The 27,407-nt window shown below is 41.4% G+C and overlaps 1 pseudogene; it reads left to right on the forward strand.

Moving 5' to 3' along the window:
* The first annotated feature begins 722 nt into the window (after positions 1–722).
* LOC105048384 (SUMO-conjugating enzyme UBC9-like) lies at positions 723–24,370 on the forward strand (annotated as a pseudogene).
* The last annotated feature ends 3,037 nt before the right edge of the window (positions 24,371–27,407 follow it).

Here is a 27,407-nt window from a genome sequence, read left to right on the forward strand (position 1 = left end):
TCCGCACCAACTCCAATTCAGGCCTAGATCTAGCTTACAAATTCCACACTCAATAGCTCAACCTTCATTCAACTATAACATATACGTATGCGTGCATGGATGTACCTAACTGTGCTTGTATTGCATGTGTTATTTACATGGAGACCCCTTCTAGCATAACATGAATTAAAGAAACAAGGTTGCAATTTACTTCACAAGTGATCGGAGTGTATGGATCATGGATATATATATATATATATTCATTATCATATCTTCATATAGAAAATATGCAATTGCAGGTAATCCTGTATCCAAACTCCATGTCCGCTTCATGCACGGTCCTAGTGTAAGTAATCTAACTCGAGAAAGTGAAAAACCATTATATACAATACATATACAACCATTCTAATGCACACTTATGCATCTTGATCGTTGATAGGTGCATGAACGTGGCGGTGCATGGAGGGCACACAATAATTTCTCCTTACAGGTGGAGAAGGCATAACCAGCACCATCAATAATAAAGAAATGAGTAAGTTATCTTGATCTCTCTCGAGGTTTGGGGTGATTATACGATGTCATCCAGTAATTCGAAAATATATAATCTTACAGATCAAATATAAAAATTTAAATTTTAAAAAATAAAAAAATTATTAATATAAAAATACAAGATATAGTAAGATTTAAAATAGATTAAATAGTGATGATACCGGTGAGATCATTGATTTATTTAATAAAAAAATATTTGTAGGAGGTTATATGTATTATATATATTAAAAATTAAATAATAAAGTATATATTTTTAAAATATTAGATGAAAATCAATAGTTATTGTAAATTTTGAGAAAGGTCATTGTGATTTATTTTAAAACAAATCAATAGTAAAATAAGCCCATTAACAAACAGCCCATTTAAGTCAGACTGTACTAAGAAAAAAACAACTCCTCCTTTTAAAAGGGACTTTCCTTTTAAACTTCTGTTATTCATTTTGCGAGTGCTCAGTGCGGGTGTGGAGAGGTTCACATATATAGATCGGGGGTGAGGTTAGAACCCCTTCTTGGTTTTTCAAAAACCCAAAAAAAAAAACATCAGTCCCGATTATCATCCTCCAGCACCTGCATTTGATGCTCGTCGGAGTTCATTACTCAAATAATATAAAAAAATAATTTATTTATAAAATTAATATATATTTAAATTTATTTATAAAATTAATATAAAATCATAAAATATTATTTAGAATAATATTTTTTTGATGAAAAATATCATTTCAAATGATGTTTTATGGGTCCACGTCACCTCCTCCCCCATCCCACGTAGACTATAAAAATAAAAAATAAAAAAATAAAAATTATTATTTAAAATAATATTTTTGAAAGAACCATTTGAAATGATGTTTTCAAATATGTCATTTCAAATGGTGTTAATTATTGTTATATATATAAAAAAAACATACCTTCATTCCGACGATCTTCATCTCCGGCAATCTCCGACGGCGATCTCCCTCTCCATGCCGGTAAGCCTCCCTTCCCCCTCTTCTCTCTTCCCTCCTTCTCCCTTCCTCCTCTTCTCTCCCTCTTCTCCCTCTTCTCTCCCTCTATCGGTGGTGGCCACCCCCCACTCCCCCAGCCTCCGACGATAGTTGCCAACTATCAGTCTATTACGGTGACAGTTACTCGAGATGTCACCAGAGCAGCATGATCCTGATGTTTCATTCAGACTAGACGAACCGTTGGGATATATGTATAAAAATATTGCTTCCTTTACTTGAAATTGAGTACTATTTTAAATTCGATAAAATTTATTTAACATGAGCAAGCAGATAGAACGTTGCATTCAATATTCATTACATATCGACGAGAGTGGCATGGGTTTATAGGTACCAGCTGGATACATTAGTTGATACACATAGTCGGATAAATTTGATTTATTTACAAATATCATTTTACAGTATTCATAATCTATTAAAATTTTAGTTTGCTAATTTTTTTTTATTTTAACTCTATCAATTTTTGTGGGAGCCATATATAGATGAAATATTGGCTATATTGCCGCAGATGTGTATAGTTGGACACGACATATGAACTGCTAGGATGCTACTTATTTGTTTTGATATGGTGGAGTGGCATCTTTTCAATCATGTCCTGCGGCTAAGTGGCATCTTTCCGATCATGTCCTGCGGTAGTTTGGCTAGATTCAGGACATCCCAGAGTAGTTTGATACCAGCTAGAGACTTCATCGTATTGAACGATGAGGGAGAGTACATATTGACTGGCGTATCAGACATGCAGAGTACATCATCATTTGGAATGCACGTCGAGATCACATAGTTCATGGTGATCACATTTTGAGAGGCCGTCCATATACCGAGGACTACATGACTTAGTTTTTTAGCATTACAATGCGAGTCATTGGACAACCTCGGTATGCAGTTCTAGGATACGAGGGTGAAAGTTCTGCTGTACGTCTTTTGGTAAGACTACGAAAATTATACTTTATATCAATATCTTTACTTCTAATAATTAAGATTGTAAAATATTTTATGTAGTTCTGTTATATCTTTGTTTTATGTTTTAAAGTATATTACTAATTTTATTTTTATTACGTAGATTGATTCTATGTCAGGTCTTATGTTGGACGCTCGTCATGCTTTATTACGACTGATGAGAACGAGCGAATTCGGATACTGTATGAGATAGAAAGATCATGCTCGAAAATATTGATGGCGATTGGCATTGATCTCGATAGCTGTGCGTTTTGACATGGAGCAGTCGATGCATCAGATATGAGATATACGTCGTCACCATATATTCCATATATGTCATCACCATATATTCTGCAGATGTCATCACTACACACTGCACAGATGCCACCACCTTTTGATCCATAAATGACAGCGCCTTCTTCTTCCTACATGCCCCAGATGACATCACCGGGTACCAGTTGGCCACATGAGTATGACACTTTCTTTTCAGGCCCATCTTTATATCCAGATGAGGAGTTGAGGGGGTCACTCAGCCCGTAGATGCTCCGACAGCATCAGTTATTCCTGAGCAACATGACCAATAGACATCCACTGATATAGGAGAGGAGCCATCACAGCAGATACAGGAGCAGGAGCGGCCGTTGAGGACCTTTCTGAGAAGGTCTAAGCGACCACGGCCACCACAACGTCCTTGTGGGACTTAGTATTTTTTAGATTTGTACTTAATATTTTTGAAACTTTTATTGTACTATTTTTTATACACTTGATATTTTTATTTTATTTTATATTATTAATTATTATTTTTATTAAAAATTAGTTTAATTTCAAGTGATCGGATGTTATGCTTTGTGGACATGGATACATGTAGTCTCATGTGTCTCAGAAGATTAGGAGAGAAAAAGTTATGCTAAAAGGACTATAGAAATTATAATATAAATAATAATAATAATATATCAAATAATTTAATTACATCTCTTGAAATAGTCAAAAATAAGCTAAATTAGACAAATCAGTTGTTTATGAATAATAGGATGAGGATTCCAAATTGATAAGGAATGATGGGATGATTGTGTCAGACCCAAATCTACTAGAGCTACAACTGGATGCATGGTATTCCGTACCAGCCCAAACCGACCGGTACGGCCCGTATCATACCGTATCGATGGGGAACCAACAAGATTCAGACTGATTTTTCGGCAAATGAGATGAATCGGATCGTACTAGTATATCTCGATATGGTACGGGCACGAACTGCTACGTATGGTGCGGTATGGGCCGGTATAGGTCGGTACGACATCCATACGGTACGCCAGGCATCATACCGAGCCGGGCCGGTATAGGTCGGTACGATATCGGTACGGTACATCAGGCACCAACCGCTCGGTATGGTGCGGTTTGGGCCGATATAGATAGGTACAACATCGGTACAAGGATGATACGGATTGATTTTCTATTTTTTATTTTTTTTCTCTTTTTTTTAAGTCAAAAGACTTTGAAGATATCATTAAAAATTAAAAATTATTTAAAAATATCATTATAAATGATGTTTTCAAAAATGGTATTACAAATGATGATTTTTATTTATTTTTTATTTTTTTTGGATGAGTGAAATGTTTTGAAAATGCCATTTGAAATGGCGTCTTTGAAGTCGCCATTTCAAATAGTGATTTTTTTTTTGTGATCCACGTGGGATGGGGGAGAAAATGATGTGAACCCGCCATTTGAAATAATATTTTTCATCAAAAAAAAATATAATTTGAAATGATGTTTTATAATTTTATATTAATTTTTTAAATAAATTTAAACGTGCATTAGTTTTATAAATAATTTTTTTTTAATATTATTTATGTAATGAGCTCACGCTCGTCGCCCTCTATTCCCGTGCCTGTTTCTTCGATTTCTCGCCGAGCCGCTTCAGAGGGGAGGGTCCAAGAACTCCAAGGTATCATCCCCGGGGCCATCCCTCCTCTCTCTCTCTCTCTCTCTCTCGTGTCGATATTTTCGTTCTCCTGGCGCTAATCTCTGGATTGGTCTAGGACTTTGAGGGATTCCAGTCTTCGGCCATGGCTTCAGAAAGGATCTTGAAGGAGCTGAAGGATCTACAGAAAGATCCTCCCGCGTCTTGCAGCGCAGGTGTGTCGAGTCTTGACTCCCTGTCCTGTCCTTGACGCGTTCGATTTTAGATCTGGATTCTTGATGTCCACGTTTTGTTTGATCCTCTTGTGAAATCCTTGGATTTTATATCTGAATTTGCTTAGATGAAAGGGAATAAGGCATTGTGTGATCTTTAACGTTAGTTATCTTTTTATGAAGTTGATCTTGTGGTTGAGTTCGACTGATGTGAAAAAATTGTTTATTTCGGGAACGGTGCAATCTTTATTGCCAAATTGTCTTTTCGTGCAGTCAATCTTGTGATTGAATTTGCTCAATGGAACAATGTGTTTTGATCATTTCATGTAGTCAATCTTGTGATCAAGTTCAACCGTTGGGAAAACTGTTTCTTCTGTGCATAGTTCAATTTTTAATGTCGTATTAGATGTCATAATTATCTTTTCATGGCATCGGTCTTGGGATTGAATTCAACCATTGGGAAATTGTTTCTTCTGGATGTAGTATGATTTTTAATATTACATTATCTTTTCATGAAGTCAATCTTGTGGCCAAATTTGCTCAAGGGGAAAAGGTTTACCTTTTTTCCCTCATGATTCAAGGAGCCATGCAGTATGTAGTATGATTACTAGGGTATTTTAGTGAGTTACGTGTAAATTTTAACAGGGTATTTGGAGTTATGCTATTGTTTTATCATGTCATAGTTGGTGTGCATGAGAGTACCTATCGTTATTTAAAGATACTCTCCATCAAGAGTGATATTAATGCATTTACCAAATACCTATCATAGAATTCAAATGCGATACCTGGCCTCCTTGGATATAACATGCTTTTCTTGGCAGGCATATATTTAATCATACCATTTTTTGAAAAGGTATAATTCTATAACATCAACACCTCTTGGCCATATTTATTCTGATATGTTTCAGACTATGATTTGCCATACTGCCCCGCACCACCCGGTATGGGGTGTACCGTACTGTATCGGGAAGAAACCCTTATGAAACCCCCTTTCAAGTCAATACAAGCACCATGCCATCCATACTGAGGCATGTGACCTATATCGAGACGTAGACCTGGCAAACGGGCTGGGTAACCCATACCCGTCCGCAGGTCGCATGGGTTGTGGGTAACAGGTCGTAGGTCAAATTACCCACATTTAAATGGGTGGTAGAAAATGCTACCTGCGCCCGCCCGCAGGTAAATGGGTATACCCACGGGTTACCCGTTAGTTTTTCTTTATATCTCTACCCTCTTTATCCTCAAAAAAAGAGAAAAAAAAAAGAAAAAAATAATATAAGCCAAGGTCTTATATACATGCAAAAGCTTCAGTTGAATCTAAATATTACACTTCAATTAGACTAACGAAAGAAACAAAACCAATAATAAAGACCTTGAGCATTTTTTAATCAAGGTCTTGTATTATTGCTCCATGTCCTTCCTCAACCTGTCCAAGCTCTCTTTGTTTGCGGTGATTTGCAAGAGATCGAAAAGCTAGGGTTTGAGAGAGTGGTTGTCACTTGTTAGGGTGCATAGCAAGGTTTGAGAGCATGAGGAGAGGGCGATTGCAACGATGGAGAGGGCAAGGAGGACGACGATGCTTTGTGAGAGATCGAGAAGAAGCTAGGGTTTGATAAAGAAAAAGGAAAGTGAGAGTGAGAGGCCGAGAACCAACCGTGAGATTGAGAGAGAGAGAGAGAAGCTAAGATTTGGTTTGAGAAAGAAATGGGTAATGGGTAAAGACTAAAGTGAATGAATGTGAAATAAATATAAAATTTTTTATTAAATAAATGGATGACCCATGGGTACCCACGGGTCGATCCGGCCCATCCGCGGGTCAGCGGGTTGCAGGTCAAATTACCCACATTTAAATGGGCTTTAATTATTTTACCCATACCCAACCCATTGCGGGTGGGTATGGGTCACCGGGTATGGGTCATTTTGCCAAGTCTATCGAGACGTACTGACCCATACCAAGGTGTGTACCAACCCGTAGTGACTTGAACCGAGATGCACTGAGATAAAAATTAAGAAAAATGATTTGAAAGCTATTTCAGTACAGAATGCATACTGTACCATACCGATTGTACTTTACTGAACTAGTAAGGTACCGATGTAGTATCCGATACTGAGATAGCGGATCTTGCTTTAGACATTGTAGAATCCTTTTTTCTTTCACTTTTGTTGGATCTCTTCATCTTAGTTCAGGCTAGGAAGAAATTGTATGGTTACAAAAATTGCCTGGTGATTCAAATAAAGATAGTGCATGCTGCATGTGCCATTCTTACAATGAAATAGCAATATATATAAGCCAAGATTTTCTTGTCCCCCATTGTCATTAAGACATATATGCTCCTTTTGAGTGAGGTTGCATGATACAAATACTTGTAAATATGCTGTTATTAAGCTTTTAAATTCTAGCAGGACGACCATCACAGTGGGTGGCTAAGACAGATAGGAGCTAATATCCTGGTTTATCCTGGCTGAGATGAAATGCTGGAAGATTTGGGGAGAAAAAGAATCTGACACATCTGCCAGTATATAGGAATCAAGGCATTGGAATATTGGCTGATATGGTAACTCCAAGATCAACTACTGTTGCGGCCAATCCCCTCGTCGTCTGATAGCCAGGAACGAGCGTCTGCAAAAAAAGAAGTCCACACTGGCCGGAGGTGGCTCCGGCGGAGACCCTCCGACGGTCAAGTCAGAGAGGTGACTGGGCAACAGTGAAATGAAGACAGAGAGCTCAATCGAGAGAGAGAGGAGCGAGCCTGTGGTTTTCAAGTCGAGAAGTGGAGAGAGCTCTTGCACTGTTGCCTTCCCCGATTTATATAGTGGAGCACGGTATGGCGCCGTCATTAATGGCGTTGACAATTGAGGAATTGTCAACTCACTGTAGACTGTCAGAATCGCCGTAAAAATGTCATATCGCCGTGGGGCTGTCAAATCACTAGAATTGACAATGCCCTAGGCGGGATAATGCCCCTAGGCGGCAGTGCCGCATGTCGCGGTCAGGGCTGACAGGCTCTGGCGGCTGTACGGCGATCGGAGGAGTCGACCGACCCTAGGTCGGTGGCCAGCTGTGTGACGTCGGGTGGAGATTCGGGCCCCTCCGATGGTCAGCCGGGCATGTTGCGAGAGTCGGCCATCAGACTTCCTGGTTCAGTCGGTCGGGAGAGTGGAAAAGGTATGCCTGACTGACATATCCTCCGTCGGTAAAGGGCCGTTAATCAGCCGGTGATGGCGTTCGATCGATCGGTCGGTCGGCCAGTTGGTCGGTCGGTCGGTCGGTCGGTCGGTCGGTCGGTCGGCCGGTCGGTCGGTCGGTCGGTCGGTCGGCCGGTCGGCCGGTCGGTCGGCCGGTCGGTCGGCCGGTCGGTCGGTTGGTCGGTCGGTCGGTCGGCCAATCGGTCGGGGTCGGTCGGTCGGTCAGTCGGCCGGTCGGTCGGTTGGTCGGCCAGTCGGTCGGAGTCGTCCGTCGGGGTCGTCCGTCGGAGTCGTCGGTCGGAGTCGTCCGTCGGGGTCGTTGGTCGGTATATCCCAACAGTTGCCCCCCCCACTCCTGAGCCCGATGTCGTGTTGGCTCGCGTGAACACGTGGGCGACGGCTTCGGACGAAAGGAGTGGTTTTCCGTCTTTTCTTGCCCCGACTCTGGCGATCACATCAACGAACGATCCAATATCGGTCATCCCGACTGTAGATCAAGCATGCACGTCGGGTCGGAGGTCGGCCAACCTCCGAACGTTGCTCGTCGACATGATCATTCCGCAGAATCTGATAGTCGAGTAGCGTCCGACGTATTCGGATAGGATAATGATGGCAAGTCGAATATCCATTGTCCGGCCCTTGGTCGGACGTATGCGTCGGGATGTATGATAAATGGTGGCAAGCCGAATATCCTTCGATCGAACATGACCAGATCGGTATGTCGCGAATGCGACTGCGGTCGTCTTGGCATTTTGCCTTTCTTAGTCGAAGCTAAGTCGGCAAGTTAGCCAGCCGCATTAGTCGAAGCCCTTTGCCTTTAGAGGTGGGGGCCGTCGTAGATATTCCGCTCCATCAATCTCCGTTGTAGAATCCGATATGTCCTCGATGATCGAGACGTAGATTGAGCCATTGTTCGGCGATTCGTCGATCAGGCCGACGACGGAGTCGTAGATTCGGCGATCGGCAATCGAGCCATGTTGGTCGGGGCCTTTTGCCTTCAAAGGCTGAGGCCGTCGATTTCGGTGATCGGTGATCGAGCTGTTGATTCGGCGATCGACGATCGGTCATGTTGGTCGGAGCCTTTTGCCTTCAACGGCTGAGGCCGTCGATTTCGGCGATCAGTGATCGAGCCGTTGATTCGACGATCGACGATCGGCCATGCTGGTCGGGGCCTTTTGCCTTCAAAGGCTGAGGCCGTTGATTTCGGCGATCGGTGATCGAGCCGTTGATTCGGCGATCGACGATCGGCCATGTTGGTCAGGGCCTTTTGCCTTCAAAGGTTGAGGTCGTTGATTTCGATGATCGGTGATCGAGCCGTTGATTCGGCGATCGACGATCGGCCATGTTGGTCGGGGCCTTTTGCCTTCAAAGGCTGAGGCCGTTGATTTCGACGATCGGTGATCGAGCCGTTGATTCGACGATCGACGATCGGCCATGTTGGTCGGGGCCTTTTGCCTTCAAAGGCTGAGACCGTCGATTTCGGCGATCGGTGATCGAGCCGTTGATTCGACGATCGACGATCGGCCGTATTGGTCGGAGCCTTTTGCCTTCAGAGGCCGAGGCCGTCGATTTCGGTGATCGATGATCGAGCCGTTGATTCGGCGATCGACGATCGGCCGTGTTGGTCGGGGCCTTTTGCCTTCAGAGGTTGAGGCCGTCGGTTTGGCGATCGATGATCGAGCCGTTGATTCGGTGATCGACGATCGGCCGTATTGGTCGGGGCCTTTTGCCTTCAGAGGCCGAGGCCGTCGATTTTGGCGATCGATGATCGAGCCGTTGATTCGACGATCGACGATCGACCGTGTTGGTCGGGGCCTTTTGCCTTCAGAGGCCAAGGCCATCGATTTCGACGATCGGTGATCGAGCTGTTGATTCGGCGATCGACGATCGACCGTGTTGGTCGGGGCCTTTTGCCTTCAGAGGCCGAGGCCTTCGGTTTGGCGATCGATGATCGAGCCGTTGATTCGGCGATCGACGATCGACCGTATTGGTCGGGGCCTTTTGCCTTCAGAGGTCGAGGCCGTCGATTTCGATGATCGATGATCGAACCGTTGATTTGACGATCGACGATCGGCCGTGTTGGTCGGAGCCTTTTGCCTTTAGAGGCCGAGGCCGTCGATTTTGGCGATCGGTGATCGAGCCGTTGATTCGGCGATCGACGATCGGCCGTGTTGGTCGGGGCCTTTTGCCTTCAGAGGCCAAGGCCATCGGTTTGGCGATCGATGATCGAGCCGTTGATTCGACGATCGACGATCGGCCGTATTGGTCGGGGCCTTTTGCCTTCAGAGGTCGAGGCCGTCGATTTCGGCGATCGATGATCGAACCGTTGATTCGGCGATCGACGATCGGCCGTGTTGGTCGGAGCCTTTTGCCTTCAGAGGCCGAGGCCGTCGATTTCGGCGATCGAGCCGTTGATTCGGCGATCGACGATCGACCATGGTGGTCGGGGCCTTTTGCCTTTAGAGGCCGAGGCCGTCGATTTCGGCGATCGGTGATCGAGCCATTGATTCGACGATCGACGATTGGCCGTGTTGGTCGGGGCCTTTTGCTTTCAGAGGCCGAGGCCGTCGGTTTGGCGATCGATGATCGAGCTGTTGATTCGGCGATCGATGATCGGCCATGTTGGTCGGGGCCTTTTGCCTTCAGAGGCTGAGGTCGTCGTAGATTTTTTGCTCCTTCGATCTCTATCAGTATCTGCGCATGAGGAGCGGGGAGAGGAGTGTAGGAGTCATACCTGCGATGCGTCGGTCTCGGACTCCGTCGTCGGGGTGAGACCCGTCTATCGGTGGAGGGCTGCTGGGTTCAGCATGGGCCCGACCTTTCTTCCATTTTTCTTTTCGGTCCGTGCCTTAAGTCAGGCGCCGGTCGGAAGCTCCTTCGTCCGCGCGTATGTACTTGTACGCGCGCTCCAGCAGTTCGGCGTATGTTCGGAGGAGGGTTTTGTCCAGGGAGTAGGTGAACCGGGATGTCCTTAGCCCCCGTTTCATGGCCGAGATGGCCATGTCTCCATTGAGGTCCCGGACCTCAAGCGTGGCCGCGTTGAATCGCGTCACGAAGTGTCGTAGAGTCTCATTTTCTCTCTGCTTGAGGGAGAAAAGACTGTCCGAGATTCGTTGCGGCTTCCGACTGATGCTGAAATGGACCACGAAGGAATGCTCGAGCTGTCCGAAGGAGTGGATACTTTCCGATCGAAGATCAGAGTACCAGGCCCTGGCAGCTTTGCAGAGCGTGGCGGGGAAGCCGATGCAAAGGAGAGCGTCGGTTGCCCCTTGAATCGTCATAAGAGCTTTGTAGCTTTCCAGATGGTCGATTGGGTCGGTGGAGCCGTCGTGAGACTCCACGTGCGGCATCTTGAACCGACTGGGGATCGGTTCGTCGAGGATAAGTCGGGAGAGAGGTTGGGCGGTCTGGAAGTCGACGTCGTTCGAAGACTTCTGGCCGTCCACCTGCAACTGCGCAAGCCGACGGTCGATTTCCTCGAACCTGCGCTCGTAGTCGTCCGTCCGTCGGTGCTGGGAGACCTCAGGAGTGGAGTCTCCGAAAGATTCCGAGAGAGAAGCGGACGACGTTCGCAGTCGCTTCTCCTTCCTCGCTCGTTCCAGCTGGGAGGGAGAATACTGTCGGGACCGATGGGCGTCACGCCGCGGCCGTCCCTCCTCCTCTCTGTGGGAGCGCTGTTGCGGGCGCTCGCGCGGAGGCGACGGGGATCGGCGCGGGCGTCGGCGGCTGCTCCTGGAGGGTATCGAACGGGCCGTCGGTTGTTGCTGGAGGCTCTTGACCGCGTCCGTCAGTACGGTCATCTGCCGTACGATGGCCGCGATCTGCGCCTCCGTGGTCACCGCGGGGTGTGGAGAGCTGGGCTCCGCCGCTGAGGGTGGCGGGGAGGCCTCTTCCCGGCGGGAAGAGCGCCTCGCCGACCCGGTGATCCTCGATCGCTGGGCTCTTGTCTTCGTCATCAGTATCTCCTGCTTGGGGAGGCTTGGTGCCGTATAGCTTGCCTTCCCCTATCTGGCGCGCCAATCTGTTGCGGCCAATCCCCTCGTCGCCTGGTCGCCGGGAACGAGCGCCTGCAAAAAAGGAAGTCCATACTGGCCGGAGGTGGCTCCGGCGGGGACCCTCCGACGGTCAAGTCAGAGAGGTGACTGGGCAACAGTGAAATGAAGACAGAGAGCTCAATCGAGAGAGAGAGAGAGGAGCGAGCCTGTGGTTTCCAAGTCGAGAAGTGGAGAGAGCTCCCTTGCACTGTTGCCTTCCCCGGTTTATATAGTGGAGCACGGTATGGCGCCGTCATTAATGGCACGGACAACTGAGGAATTGTCAACTCACTGTAGACTGTCAGAGTCGCCGTAAAAGTGTCATGTTGCCGTGGGGCCGTCAAATCACTAGGGTTGACAATGTCCTAGGCGGGACAATGCTCCTAGGTGGCCGTGCCGCATGTTGCTGTCAGAACTGACAAGCTCTGGCGGCTGTACGGCGATTGAAGGAGTCGACCGACCCTAGGTCGGTGGCCAGCTGAGAGGCGTCGGGCCCCTCTGTTGGTCGGCGAGTCTTGCATGAGTCGGCCATCAGACCTCCGGGTTCAGTCGGTCGGGAAAGGTATGCCCGACACATCCTCAGTCGGTGGTGGGCCGTTAATTGGCCGGTGACGACGTCCGTCAGTCGGGCGGCCGGTGCCTCCGGCCGTCAGTCGGCCAGTCGGTCGGTCGGTCGGTCGGTCGGTCGGTCGGCCGGTCGGCCGGTCAGTCGGTCGGTCGGTCGGAGTCGTCCATCAAGGTCGTCGGTCGGTATATCCCAACAATGGGAATTGTGTATCTTGGGTGCCACAATCACTTTGGGAAATACAATCATTTTGTTGCTTTTGCTCTTGAATGTTTCTAAGCTTTCTAGTGCTCTATAATAAACTAAACGAGTCAACTAACCTTAAGTTCTTTATTATTTAGACTGAATTTAAGTTAGCTAGAAGGATCTCATTGGAGGTTACCATTCAATTATCTGTGAATATACTGTACAAGTTCAATAATCTTTAATAAAAATGTTTCTCAGGAATCCTTGTGTACTATCATTATTAACTTCTTCCTGCACCTCTACATACTCCCTCTCACCTCCATGCGATGCTGGTTGTACAAAAAATAAATATGACTATTTTTTGGTGTTACGCATGCAAAATCACAAAAATAACAAATTACTCTTGAGGTAACATCATATAAACATCTGTTAACAACTCTGCCGGATTTATTATATTTAACGATTAAAATTAATCTGATATCAAAAGATGCTTATAAGCTAAGTGGTACAATCTGCCAAACTAGTCATTTCTAGTTAAATTGTAGCAGAAGGTAAAAATTTGTATAGTTAGGTTCAAAATTTTGGTGTTCATTGACATAATTGAGATGTGTTTCTTTTTCTGTTGAGTAGGATTTTGATGATATGCTATAAATCAGTGCATACTAGAATAAAATTCTTAATTCAGGCTCAGCATAGTGTCTTCTAATTAACACATAACGTGCCAGTGGATGAAATTCAACCTTTAAGGGTTTATTTGGATGTTTGGACCCAAAATTCTATGGGATTCATGGGTTGGGCCAACACAACCAGTTAAATCAAGCTGAGCTAGGCCTATCTATATAAGTACTCAAAGAACCATTAAAGTGGGCCGGCCTGAATTCCATAGAGAGAAAAAAGACATGCTGAGATTTTTTTCTCTTTCTACGGGATTCGGGCCTGCCCACTCCAATATTTCTCTGGGTTCTTATAAATATAGGCCTAACCTAGTTTGACTTAGCTGGTTGTCTTAGCCCAACCCATGAATCTCATGGGATTTTAGGCCCAAACATCCAAATAGATCCTAAGTTGTGTTTTGACATCCCTTGCATTAATATGACAATTATATGTTACTATGCAGTCTTTGTATGTTGTAAGAGATGTGAATATGCTTGCCCAACAGATCGAGTGTTATGGCATGAAAGAACTAGCAGCATGGGTCTATCTTATTAATATGTTAAGAAAGACTCCACTTGAAGCATTTGATTTCTCTTTACCGACAAAAGCCTGTACTCAATAAAATATATGATCCCAAGCATTGTGAAATGCTATAGTATTAAATGATCTTCAATTGGGGTTTGTTTGGCAAAGGAATATGATATTTTATACATGTTTGCTTATAGATGTTCAACATCAGTTCTTTAACTCCATTTTAATAGGAGGATTAATTGGATGGGAAGTATTATTTAGGCGATTCTTATGTAATTGATCTAATGCTGTATATTGAAAGTCCCTAGAGGTCAAAAGTGTTTATAGGAGCATGACGATAAATACCATTGCCCTAGGGTTACAAAGGGGCACCTATTACAGAAGCAGATTTGTTTTTTTTTTTTTTTGTTAATTCATTAACATAAATGATAAAATATAGTAGTGTGAAGCATGTTGGCCTATTTTGTTGAGTTTATGGGTTTATGGACATGCTTCCACGAGATCTTTGTTGTTGCTTAATGGCAAGGGTGTAAGTTGGGAGTATTGGAAGGAATTCTTGGTTTTTAATTCTTTTGGCAATGCTTGAGGGTTTTAGATGGGGAGAAGAGAGGGATGCTTAATGCAATTGGTTTGATCTTTTCATATAAGGAAGCTAAAGAGGGATATCACATATTAGTTCACAATATCCTTTTAGGAAGCTAAGCCTTTGAGTTTGACATTGACCAATTTTAGCGCATTGTAGGAGCTCTTCGAGCAGCATTGAGTTCCATTAAACAATTGTTATCCCTCTTCCTTTTAGAGGCCTGAAATTTAAAGTTGATGTTCTTTTGTAATCAAGTACTTGGAATGATCAGAGTATGAACATATTGTAAATGTCCTCTCTCTGATCTTGTGAGTCAGGACCAGATTTGGTTTGTCATTGGAGATATTCAAGCGGTATCGAATGTTACCAAACAATTGTTGTACCTTCTCCATTCCGGGGACCTAAGTTTAAAATTGATGTTTCTTTGGGAATCCAAGCACTTTTGGGGTAGGTGAAGATTCAAGGATTTATAACTGCGAAGCTCAGTAGTGATCTTGTGGATTAATGTGGCTACTTCTCATGAAGTAGAGGAAGAATACCATTATTGGGTTAAAGAAGATGTGTATAATCTATAATGTTTTTTATTGCATAGGTTGAAGTACCTAGAAACTTTATTGGGTGGGGTGGAGGCAATCAGCCTATTTGAAAAGTTGCTGCTATGTTTGATGGGGTTGCTAACATAGTTATGGGGGTTATCTTTCGTAGCTGAGTAGGATTTAGTACACCTTGCAGAGGGAGGTGTGGCAAGAGCATATTTGAATATGGGGAATTCATTTTATATTTATGACACTTCAATGGTTCAACCTTTTTATTTTAATGCTTTAACCTGTTACCTTTGGGGTTGAAACTGAGTAACTGAATATAGATACTTAGATTTATTCTTATCTTTAACAATAGTATATTATGTAAGAGGCGGGATTGCTTTTTTATGAATTCTATATGTAATTTTCATTTATATATGCAGTGAATTTGGACTTCGGTATGGTGGGTTATATAGAATTATTAGTCTTTATGAAGATGCTGTGTTTCTGAAGAACCTTTTTGAAAGGGTGTAAACCTGGTTTTTTGTGTGATACAATAGGGTTTTGGTTGCTAATTTGGGTCCAAAAACCAACCATACCCTTGGTGGTTAAGAAAATGAAACATGAATTGAAAGTTGAAATGTTTCAGGGGAGTTGAAGCCTTTTCCTTATGTTTATCTATTTCATGAGAAATTCTCTTAAAAAATTCTAGTTTCATATATCTTGATGGTATTCCAATACTTCTTTCTATCCTGGTGTATGGTAGATTCACTACTATAGCAAAAGAAATTGATAATGGGGAAAGATAATATTACTTGCTGCTGAAGCTGTTTTCTTGTTTGATATTTACGTCAACATACTGAATCATGCTTGTGTGGTGAAAGCAATTTATAATTATTCCTGTTATATGTTTTTGTATTTAACAGAACCTGTGGCAGAAGACATGTTTCACTAGTGAGCAACAATTATGGCCCCCCCAGATTGTCCTTATGCCAGGGGTGTCTTTCTAGTTACCATCCACTTCCCTCCTGATTATCCATTCGTGCCACCTGAGGTACTGGAACACTAGTAATCTTTTGACATAATGAAATGAACCTTCTTGTCTATGTCATGTTTCTCTAAAATGCCTTTCTAACTTTGAACTTTGAGGAGTGTGATTTGTGTCAGATAATTTGTATATTATTTGAACTGATCTGTCTTCAATCCCATATATTGATTGGCAAAATGCATAGCCTTGTCCCATGTTGTGGCTTAATAACTAGACATCAATTGTATAAATAAGCTTACTTTAGCATCTGGTTTCACAGCTCTGGCTTGTTTTTTTTTTTTGTTGATTCATGTTACTCTTAGTGCCATCTTGTGCTTTTCAGTTGTATTTATGGCTTGATATTCTGTTAGTCTAATGCTTAAGCTCCTATTTTCTTTGAAAGGCCCCACAATTGATGAGGTAGGATTTGTAGGGGTTATTATTCTTTTTGTCATGTGGAGTTGAATCTGCCACTTTGAGAAACCTTTGAGCAGTCGGTGTTGGAGTCTGAAACCTTGTACTGGATTATTCTTTGTAATTTGAATTGCGTACGCATGCACATTAGAGGATTGTTATTCTAAGGTTGGAGAGTAGAAGTCATTTATGTGGGTTACATTGTTAAAGCTACAAGTAGATGTTTTCTTCTTTATTTTTTGTTCATTTTCTTTTTTGGCTAAAAAAGGTTCTCTGCAATATTGTTTTAAGGCTTTGATGTGGTCCTGGTACTATGACCTTCTTGGGCAACTTGCTTGTTTATAGCTTGCTGGGCTACTCTTATCTATAGCACTATGGGGTTATATCAAAACTTTTTTTTTTACTGAATATATTGCCTTAGAATTTCCTGGAGAACTTTCATTCTTGTTCAGAAGTAGAATATAGAGATCTGATTGGTGAGCAGTAAAGTTCATAATTCCACAAATTTTGGTGAATTTGCCGTTAAATTTCTGATATCACCCAAAACTATAGGTTTTCATGTACAAATGTTATGTAGATCATGCTTATAGGAAAACAAAGTCATGAATATAAATGTGCTCAAATAATTGGAAATCATACTCATTTTCATCATATATCATTATTCTAATATTTTCATGATAATTCAAATTGAGTGAATGTTATAACTGTACAAAACAATTTAGTGTTTGAATTTTTATGCATTAAGTAGAGCAAAATGAGTATATCAGATTGATTACTGCTAATTTCAATTCAAATCCTCTAGACCATTTTTTTCCTTTGTTGCATGAGTCCAATTCTAACCTTTCACCCACAATTTTTTTTTTCCCATTTCCTGGGGTTTTCAGCAGCCCAATATGGCCTGCTGCCTGTAATTTGAAACCTGTGCCTATGAGATTATTTTGCAGAATGCATTGATTTTCTAAGGATGCCTTTTTAATGAACTAGAATGTGTCGTGAATCTAATATCCACCTTGATAATGTGCATGTAATTAAATGGTTGCAGGATAGATATTTGGTAACCTACTTCCTCTGTTTCTCTTTTTGCAGTGGGTATGACTCTTCGACTCTATTTGTTGCCTGTGGATAAGAAAAGGAATCAGGATCTGTTGCAGGAACTTCAATACTTCTGGTCTGACCTTCATATGCCAATGGAATTGCCATTGCTATATATAACATCTTTCCTGGTTATTGAGTAGGCATTATCCTGATTCTGGAAGTAATGCACTGGGGAAATTTACAAGAAAAATAGATTTTTGATGAAAAATTAGAAGTTTAGTGTAACATCATTCTTTGTTTAGATCATTCTTCTATGCTAATTTCCTCGACACTGATTGGAGAAATGACTGAAGATTGTGGTTGAGCTTTGCCCGAAGGCTACAGTTACCAGACCCAGGTTGATTTTCCTCATTTTGCCAGTTGTATGAAGCTAAACCTTGATAGGTGACTTAGATGTTGTGGACACTAGTGGAAACAATATTATTGCTTGCTTTAATGGTCCATCTGGTTAGAAGTATGATAACTTACAGAGTGCAGCACTCCTGAGGAGGTTCATAGACTCATTGTGGACTTGCATCAGTGGATATTGCAATCAACTGTTGGTAGAAAAGGATGTTGGATCTCCCTTCTCTCTGTAGTTTAGTAATTGTTATGCTTCATTATAAGCAAAGCAGTGTTTTGCTGGTCTAATGGTGATTAATGATGCCAGAGATGGGCTGGACAGGATTAGCTGAAAGGCATCCATCTTGACTATTGTTCCACCTTATACGGAAATGCTTATCATTTTGCTCATTTCACCGTTACTTAGTTTTTCCTTACAAGTTGAAGGGCATATGTTATTACTTTTAATATAACCAGGACAATATCCATGGCAACCGTAGTTGCATTTTGCCTAGTTGTGATTCCTTGTAGAAAGAACAGTTGCATGTGCATATTTAGATGGTTGTGTGCTTTTAGATTGAGAATAGAGATTTCTACTTACATATTTTTTGAAGCAAAGAAAAAAAAGGAAAAATAAATATTAAAAAGCTGCAAATGACACAAGATACATGTCTGGAAAAATGTCAGCCCTTCCGTCAAATAAACACATCATCAAAGGAGGAAATCAGAAGTGGGAATTCTATATTTTGCCAGTTATGGTGTTAAAGTGGTCAGGAGACAATTATTTTCACATGATTATGGAAGACATGAACATTGACACAAGTATTTGAGTGATTTGGAAGTATGTCCTTGAGGATGAACTTTGGTCAGCTTCAGCATTTGGTAAATTGAGATCCATTTCCTAAACAGTAAACATTCTCTTTGATGCTTTCATGAACAGTTTGTGCTAGGAATGGGTTTATCTCAAGAATGAAATCTCAAATTATACAGTGAGAAGATCTATAAATGATGGATTACAAATGAAATAGGAAACTTTTTTGGGCATATAATTTGGTATCTTTTTATGAAAGCACCGTAACTACTTCCTGATGGTGGGGGGTTGTAATATTTGCATGGAATTGTGAAGGGATGGGGGGCAACGTAGTAGAGGTGGCATTAGGATGCACGTGAGCAAGTAAGGTTGGATGGTTATTAAGTGATAATGGAATGGTTAACCGAGGTGTTTGTAGTGGGGTGTGTGGTGGAAGTGGTAGGGAGCCCAAAATGGAAATATCTTTATATGGAAATTTATCTTTAATAAAGCATGCATGGCGAGCCAAATAAAGGCGACAGTAGCACGATCAAAATAACAATAGCCAAAATGATTTGTAACATAGCCAAGAAAGACAGATGGGATGGAGCGAAAATCAAACTTGTTTTTTTGCAAGCACGGGTTAATGGATATATGGCACAACCGAAAATTCAAAGAAAATTATAATTTGGAATAGTTTTGAATAAGATTTCGTAAGGAGAGATGTCGTGAAGTATGGGCATGGGATTGCGATTAATGAGATACACAGCAATATCAAAAGAAAAATGCCAAAATCGTTTAGGAATAGAAGCGTGAGCGAGTAAGGTTAGGCCACTATCAACGATATGACGGATTTTGCGCTCAACAGCACCATTTTGTTCGTGAGTGTGAGGATAGGTAATACGATGAAAAATGCCATACTATTGAGAGTGGACAGTGAAAGCATGGAACTCACCGCCACAATCAGACTGAATGGCCTTTATGGAGCATCGGGAATTGTTGTGTGAAATTGGACAAAAACTGCAAGTACATCGGATTTATTAAAAAATGGATACAACCAGACAAATTTTGAGAAATCATCAACAATTAACAGGAAATACTTGTGGCCTTCAAATAAGGCAATAGGGGATGGATGCCAAATATCAACAAATAATAATTCAAGAGGAGAGCTACTGCGACTCTCAATTGGAGGTAGATGAAGACGAGAAGACTTGCCTAAAAGACAAGGTTCACATTTATTCGAACCACAAAAAGGAAGAGCAAGTAGTTGGTGTTTGGTGAAGACATGACGAACAGTGCGGGAACATGGGTGGCCAAGATGTTGGTGCCAGCGATCATGGGAAACACGTTCAGTGAGATAGGCTTTGGGAGGTCCGGAACGAGAAAAATAGTAGAGCCCATCTTTAGTCCGTCCGCGAAGAAGAAGAAGGTCGGAGGTTTTGTCCTTAACAACAAAAGATGAGGGGTGAAACTCAAAGTAACAGTTATTATCTTGGATAACATGTGACACAGAAAGTAAGGATTTTGTAATGGAGGGAACATGCAAGATATTTAAAAGCCTAAAAGAATGAGAACTAGAGGGTATTGTAGAGGAGCCAATATGGGAGATTTGCAAACCTGCACCATTGCCGACATGGAGTTACATATCTCACAGCAAATCCCATATTCCATGCTCGAACAAAACACATTGAGGTCGATTTTCATGTTGTGCACGATCATGTCTCCAAAAGGTACTTGTGGGTTTGCTATTTATCTATCAAAGACCAAATCGTTGATATTATAACTAAAGCGCTTCCATGACCCCATTTTCTTATGATACGAGACAAGCTTTGTCTACTACCATCAAAGTAACTCGCTTGAGGGGGCGTATGAAAGTACCATAACTACCTCCTAAAGAATAGGTCTTCAAGTACGTAGTGGCTTACATGCCTAGTCTTTTGCATGCATGTCCATTATTTGGCTTCTTGTTGTAACTGAGAGCCTACAATGTAGGTCATGTAAGTTGTATGATGTATTATATAAACAATATGCCTCACCATTGATTGGTATGAAAAATTTGACCTTTACAAGCAATGGTTTTGTGATAGGAAAACCCAACTCATGCAATAAGGACCGAAGCCAAATGAGTTCTGCAGTAGTATCTGCTAATGCACGATATTCTGACTCTATAGAAGATCGAGAGACCGTGCGTTGCTTACGAGCAGACCATGAGATTAAATTGGAACTCATGTAGATGACATAGCCGCTGGCAGACTTGTGATCATTAGTACAACCGGCCCAATTGGCGTCGGAGAAGGAATGCAAAACACAAGATGGAGAGGGAATGATGGAAAGGCTAAGGTGGATGGTATTTTTAAGGTAGTGAAAGATGCGTTTGATAACTTACCAATGGTCAATGGTGGGATTACTCATGCATTGGCACACTTTATTAACCGAGAAAGCAATTTCTGGACATGTTAAGGTGAGGTATTGCAAGGTGCCAACAATGCGGTGATACTCATGTGGGTTGGGTGGAGGGGAACCAATGGTGGTGAGTTTTGTAGAGGTAGAGAGAGGAGTGGACATCGATTTGGATCCGTCCATGTGAGTGGTAACTAAAAGATCGGTAATGTATTTTTGCTGGGAGAGGAGTCCAGTTTTAGTTCGAATGACTGCGACACCCAAAAAATAATGGAGTGGGCCTAAGTCTTTGAGTGGAAAGTGGGTGCTAAGATAGATGATTAAATTTTATAGGCGGACGAGGTGATTGCCGGTGAGAAGATATCATTAATGTATATAAATGCATATAAAATAACATTGTGATGCTTGTAGATGAAGAGGGAAGTATCAGTGTGGAAGGATATGAATCCAAAAGCAAGAAGGGCATCACAGAGTTTGTAGAACCAGGCACGTGGTGACTGTTGAGGCCATAAATGGCTTTGTGAAGATGACAAACATGATCAAGATGAGACTCATCCATAAAGTTAGGTGGTTGAGACATATAAACTATCTCAGCGAGATCACCATGAAGAAAAGCATTATTGATGTCTACTTGACGAAGGGGCCACCCATTAGTGATGGCAATCGATAGAACGACACAGATGGTGGTGGGTTTAACAACAGGACTGAAAGTCTCAGTGAAATCTATGCCTTCTTGTTGATGATAATCTTTGGCAACAAGACGAGCCTTATGCCGTTCAAGGATCCATCAGCATGGTATTTGTTTTGGAAAATTCACTTGCAGCCAATGACATGTATTGTGGGATAACGGGGAACAAGAGACCAAGTTCCATTGGTTAGAAGAGCATTGATTTCACTGGGTGGGTAGCATCACAACATTATTTTATATGTGCTTGTATGCGTTGATGATATTCTTCTCACCAGCAATCACCTCGTCCGCTTACAAGATTTAATCACCTATCTTAGCACTCGCTTTCCACTCAAAGACTTATGATGACCCTTTGAGTAATATGCATTCTCAACCTTCATATGAGCTAACCACCATCTTTCCCCACAATACTATATTCTCAGTACCCAAATTTAATAATAGAGATAAGAAAAAAAAAAGAGCTGGAAAAATATATCTAAGCAACAATGCCTGCATCCTTTTGATAATTTAGTTAGCTTGTGTTATCGTGTGCTTTCAAATTTGATATTTTACGCAGGCAAGTTTGATAAATGTCGAACAGCTTAATGTGATGTGATATATGTCATGGTTGTGAACTAAGTGTTTGAAAAGTTGATCACTGCGATTCCTTGAGTCTAACTTATGTGGATTGCTCAGGTAGCATTCAGGACAAAGGTCTTCCAAGTTTCATCCAAATATTAACTGCAATGGAATCATTTGCCTTGACATATTAGAGGAACAATGGAGTCTGGCTTTAACCATTTCTGAGGTTTTTTCTTCCATACTTTCCCTTGTCTTATATCCAGCAAAAGATTATAGGTTCATCTGAATAAGAATGCTCCCATAAAATCCTTGTGCCATTAGATTTTTGAAGGATTTGAATGGTATGACAGTAAGTCCTAGATTTTCTAAGTTTAAAATTTCCATCTGGCACGCTGCTAGACTCTCTTCTCTTGTTTCATTCCTTATATTTTTCCTTCATGTCCCTCTATCTCCTGCTGTATCTAATAAGCTGGTAGGATTATATGCCTCCCCCACCCTAGACACATGATGATTTTTACTTTACAAAAAAAAGAAAAAAGAAAGTAGAATTAGCCACTGCGTATCTGATCTCAAGCGGTGTTCATGGATGATTACAAATTTATATTGAGTAGCATGGCTATAATATGGTGTGTATTATGCTTCAAGCTGCTCTTATTATTATTATTTTGGTTCTTTGTGTCAAGGGCGTCCAAGAAGATCATCCAGCCCCTCTTCAGAAAATACGGTGGAAGCCAGACTGGTTGAGATTGATTGGGCAGCCAGATGAGCAATTAATTCTAGTTTTGGGATAACAAATACCTTCTCCAAGGTGATTCACCGTATCACTTCAAACTAGGGGCCAGTTCAGTTGCTCCTCCAACTGCCCCAATCTCTTTCCACCGTCCAGCATTCACCATGTTTCAAGAGAACTGACCTGCCAGAGTTTCAAGATCTTCCAGTGTCCAAACATGGCCTTACTAGATTGCAGAGGAGTGATTGGTTTCTCTTTTAGAATGACATTCCATAAACCAAACCGCATCTATCCACAGTAATTAATCTGATGGTGTTATGAATGTTCATTTGGTTATTAATTTATTTTGCTACTTTCAGGTGCTGCTTTCAATATGTTCTCTGTTGACAGACCCAATCTCAGATGATCAGTTGGTTCATAGAGACAGATAGGACCAAGTATGAGACCACTGCAAGTAGCTGGACGTAGAAGTATGCGATGAATTCACTATGCTGTGACACCCTTGCCCCAAAAACATAGTTTGAGGGTCTAATAGCCATGGCATGTCCATAGGACTGGCTGAATAAGTATACAAGATATTCTATCTGTCAATGAATTCAATATAATTTGAAATTTATATAATTTATATATAGAAGATAGTAAATATCAGAGTAATTAAATTATTAACTTAAAAGATCATACAAATACCACCATAAACCATACCAACGAATTCTTTTAAATTGTACAATCTAAAACTTTTAGTGTTTAAGTTATTTATACATTATTCCGCAAATATTATCATATATATATATATATATATATATATGTGTGTGTGTGTATTAATCAAATCAATTCTACTATCTACAAGAATGGTTTTGTCTTTAGTACTCCTGAAAATGCCGATCAGATAACTTTTAATTTCTAGATCTGAAAAATAATAGGTGAAGATAATGAGCTTCACAACTCAATAAATAACAAGGATATTTTATAAAATTGATTTAAATCTTATTAATAATGTAATTTAATTAAATTATATAAGATATGAGATATATATGTTCAGTATCATAATCAAACAATCAATAGTGATACCCAACCACAAGGATACAGCATGCCAACCTTGTCACGGGAGTGATCATGATGATCCTTACCACGGAGGATATCATGGTGATCTTATCATGGGGTAATCATGGTGATACTTGAGTCACAGAGCTATAAATGCATTGCAATCTGGATCGTGGAACTAAAAAAATTGAGTACTCAAGTTTAAATATATTATTACAATACTGGACATGTAATGGATTCTGATATGATATGTTGATTATTTATGTCCATATTATAGAAAAGATGGCATGCAATTTTGATATGGATAACATCTTACATGATTATGATATGGGATATTTATCTATATCATATCTTATATAACTTAATTGTATTATTAACATGATTTAAATTAATTTTATAACGTATACTTATTACTTACTAAGTTATGAAGCTCATCATCTTCACCTATTGTTTTTCAGATCCAAGGATCCGAGATTAATCTGATCGGTACTAAATGCAAGTTCGTTCTTGTAGATAGTAGAGCAAATTTGATCAGTGTATGTATATGATAGTGTTTTCTAGATAATATATAAATAACTTAATAGTAGAAGTTTTGAAATTGTAAAATTTAGAAGAAGAATCCTGTAGTATGGTCTATGATGGTGTTTGTAATAATTGTGATCTTTTGAGTTAATAATATATTATTCGATATTTACTATCTTTTGTATATAAATTGTTTGATTTTTAAATTATATTAATTCATTGGCAAGTAGAATTTCTTGCATGATTATAAGATCAGTCTTATGGATATGCGGCAGCTGTCAGACCGAATTATGTTTTTGGGATTGGGGGATGACACATGTAGCGAGTGGGAGATCATTGGTGCCATTTTCCTCTATTCCTATGTTAAAGTTGGTATCGCCCCCACTATTGTTTGTAAAAATGGAGTGACTCTGTATCCTCATTCTTTATCCACTGGCGGACTATGAAGGCCTCGGTTATGAAATGCAGTAAACAAAGAGAGAAAATAACACTAATGTGTTCCTTGTGGTTGTCATGCTGAGCTGCATTGGGAATTATCTTCTTGGAGAGGCCTAGCGTATGATCTGATTTAATATGATTGAAAACTTTGGCTGCTTTCATTAGCGCTGGAAGGAAATGTGGTGACCACCTATAAATCCGTAACATCATCCTTCAGTGGCGTTGTTTCGTCTGACTTTCGGTATAATGATTTCCCCCCTTTTTTTGTGCGTACCAGATAAGTAAGTTCTCATTTGTAGAGGCTTTGGATTACCCTCTTTGTTACCCGTTCACTATTGTGAGGACAATCTTGAGTCTGAGAGTACAATATCCAAATTTATTTATATATTGGGGTTGGGGGGGGGGGGGGACCTAATTTCAGCTGCTGGCTGGCTTGGTATGTCGCGACCAGGGGAGATAAACAGATAGTCTCTGGCTGGCTAAAAACTATAGTTGTTCTGGTCAGACGGTTTTTGAAGTTTTAAACATTTAAGCGGGCTCAGGATAACTCATTCTCGTACTGATCTCGTCTCATCGATGCCCGATTTCTTGTGCCTTATAATCCACCCTGCAAAGCGATTTGTATAGCTTGAATCCTACACGATGCCTAGAAGTATCGTATTTGATGCAATCTTTTTTTACATCTCGTCATAGTAAATGTTAAGCTCTTCATAAGTCTATGGTCAGCTTATTCAATCTGCGATCTCTCTCTCTCTCTCTCTCTTAGTGAGGTCATGCTTATCACAGAGGTATCATGGCATGAGAGTGGTCGACGTGGTCGGTACCGTGCTGAGTCTTGACAAAGGGGTTCGTGGTTAGGAGTAACGTGCATCCTGCTTTCTTAACCACTAAAGGTGCTCGAAAGTGCGCCATTGACGATAGCATCGTGAGCAGGATGATGGCCCATCGAGAGATGGGTACTTTTTTTTTTAGGAGAAATTTTTTGTGCACTACGGACAGTACAAAAGTGTATGCATCATTCTGATAATTGACTCACGTGCGATATCGAAAAGAAAAAAAATTTTCATGCATCGTGCTCCAGCCTTGTATGTGAATTAATCATCGCAGCGGTGTGTGCTTCTATACTGTCTGTGGTGCACAAAGAATTTCTCTTCTTTGATGCTCTAGCTTTTTCTTCTTGCTCCTTTTCATCAAGTCGGGCATTAAAATTTCATGGATTGGTTATAGTAAATTTGCCTAGAGTCAATCCTCTCCGCTGATGGTTGGCAAGTAAAAGCATGGAAGCTCTTGTACATCTCTCATCCATGTTGGCCTCAAGTTTCCATAAGAGACTAATATATCTATTTCTCTGCTCGCAGCTCTGGGTGGCAAACTTGTGCATACTTCATGGATGGATCATGAATCGATTCATTATTCCATGATTGTCTAGAATATGATAGCTGCGGATTCATTTGTGGATTTACTCTGCCAATGAAATGTATCTAAATAGATGAGTGATTTTTTTTATGATAATCCAGAGTATACATGCTTCAGCAAAACATACACGACTCATAGACTCTCTCTCTCTTTCTCTCTCAATCAAGCGTGGTTTTTGTGATTTCTCGTCCATCTCATGTTAATTTAATCCAATTGGTTGGAAAGCAGTTCACAGTTCATTTCCATGGCTTAGAGAAACTTTCACACTGTAGGCAGGTCAAAAAATTATGCACGTCTCTACACCTAGGGAAGAAAATCACGCTCATAAACAGTTCTCCACATGGCACGCCCCCTAATTAATTGGTGGTGGCATTGGGTTCAGCACCTTGGTCATACGTTGGTCTATCTGAATTACGTGCAATTATTGCATAGATATATATATATATATCCAGGTCAGGGTAAGCCTCAATTCGCGTACTTTGCGCTACGATCTCGTTGACACTGATGATAAAGTAGCTGCTTGCTACATATATTTAAGCCCTACAGGACAATATTAGATGGTCGAAGCCATCATCCCTTCTGACTTGGAACAAAAATAAAAGGAGAAAAGAAAACAAAGTGACGTGATCTCGCCATTCAGGTGATCCTTTGCCAAGTGATTTTTTATTATATAATGGCAAGGAGGTGATGACTCCACACTTCCCAAACTAGCAAACGGAAGAATAAACTTAGAAGTGGAAGGGAGAGTGTGGTATAATAATGCCCCAACATAAGGAGACGGTGCTGAAAATAACACGCATGAGACAAACTATGGGCGATAAAATAAATGCATTAAGATTCTGAGGACTTTAAAAATACATTAAAATCCTGAGGAATTTTCACTGGATAGTGCTAGCTTCTTTATTATTTTTTTCTTCTCTTTTCTTCCATACTTCTGTTAGAATTGATGCCTCAGATTAGGTCTATATTGAGCCCATCGCGAGGTTCGCGATAAAAAACGGAGTCCAACGAGATCAAGATCATCTCAAACGGAGCTCGGATGACAAGATACGTACGTTTGACGTCTGCACGAAATTCGAGGCGATGAAGACTACCAGCGCGGTGGAGCAGTGG

This window comes from Elaeis guineensis, chromosome 7 (genome assembly GCF_000442705.2).
Source record: "Elaeis guineensis isolate ETL-2024a chromosome 7, EG11, whole genome shotgun sequence".
In the NCBI taxonomy this organism is placed as follows: Eukaryota; Viridiplantae; Streptophyta; class Magnoliopsida; order Arecales; family Arecaceae; genus Elaeis; species Elaeis guineensis.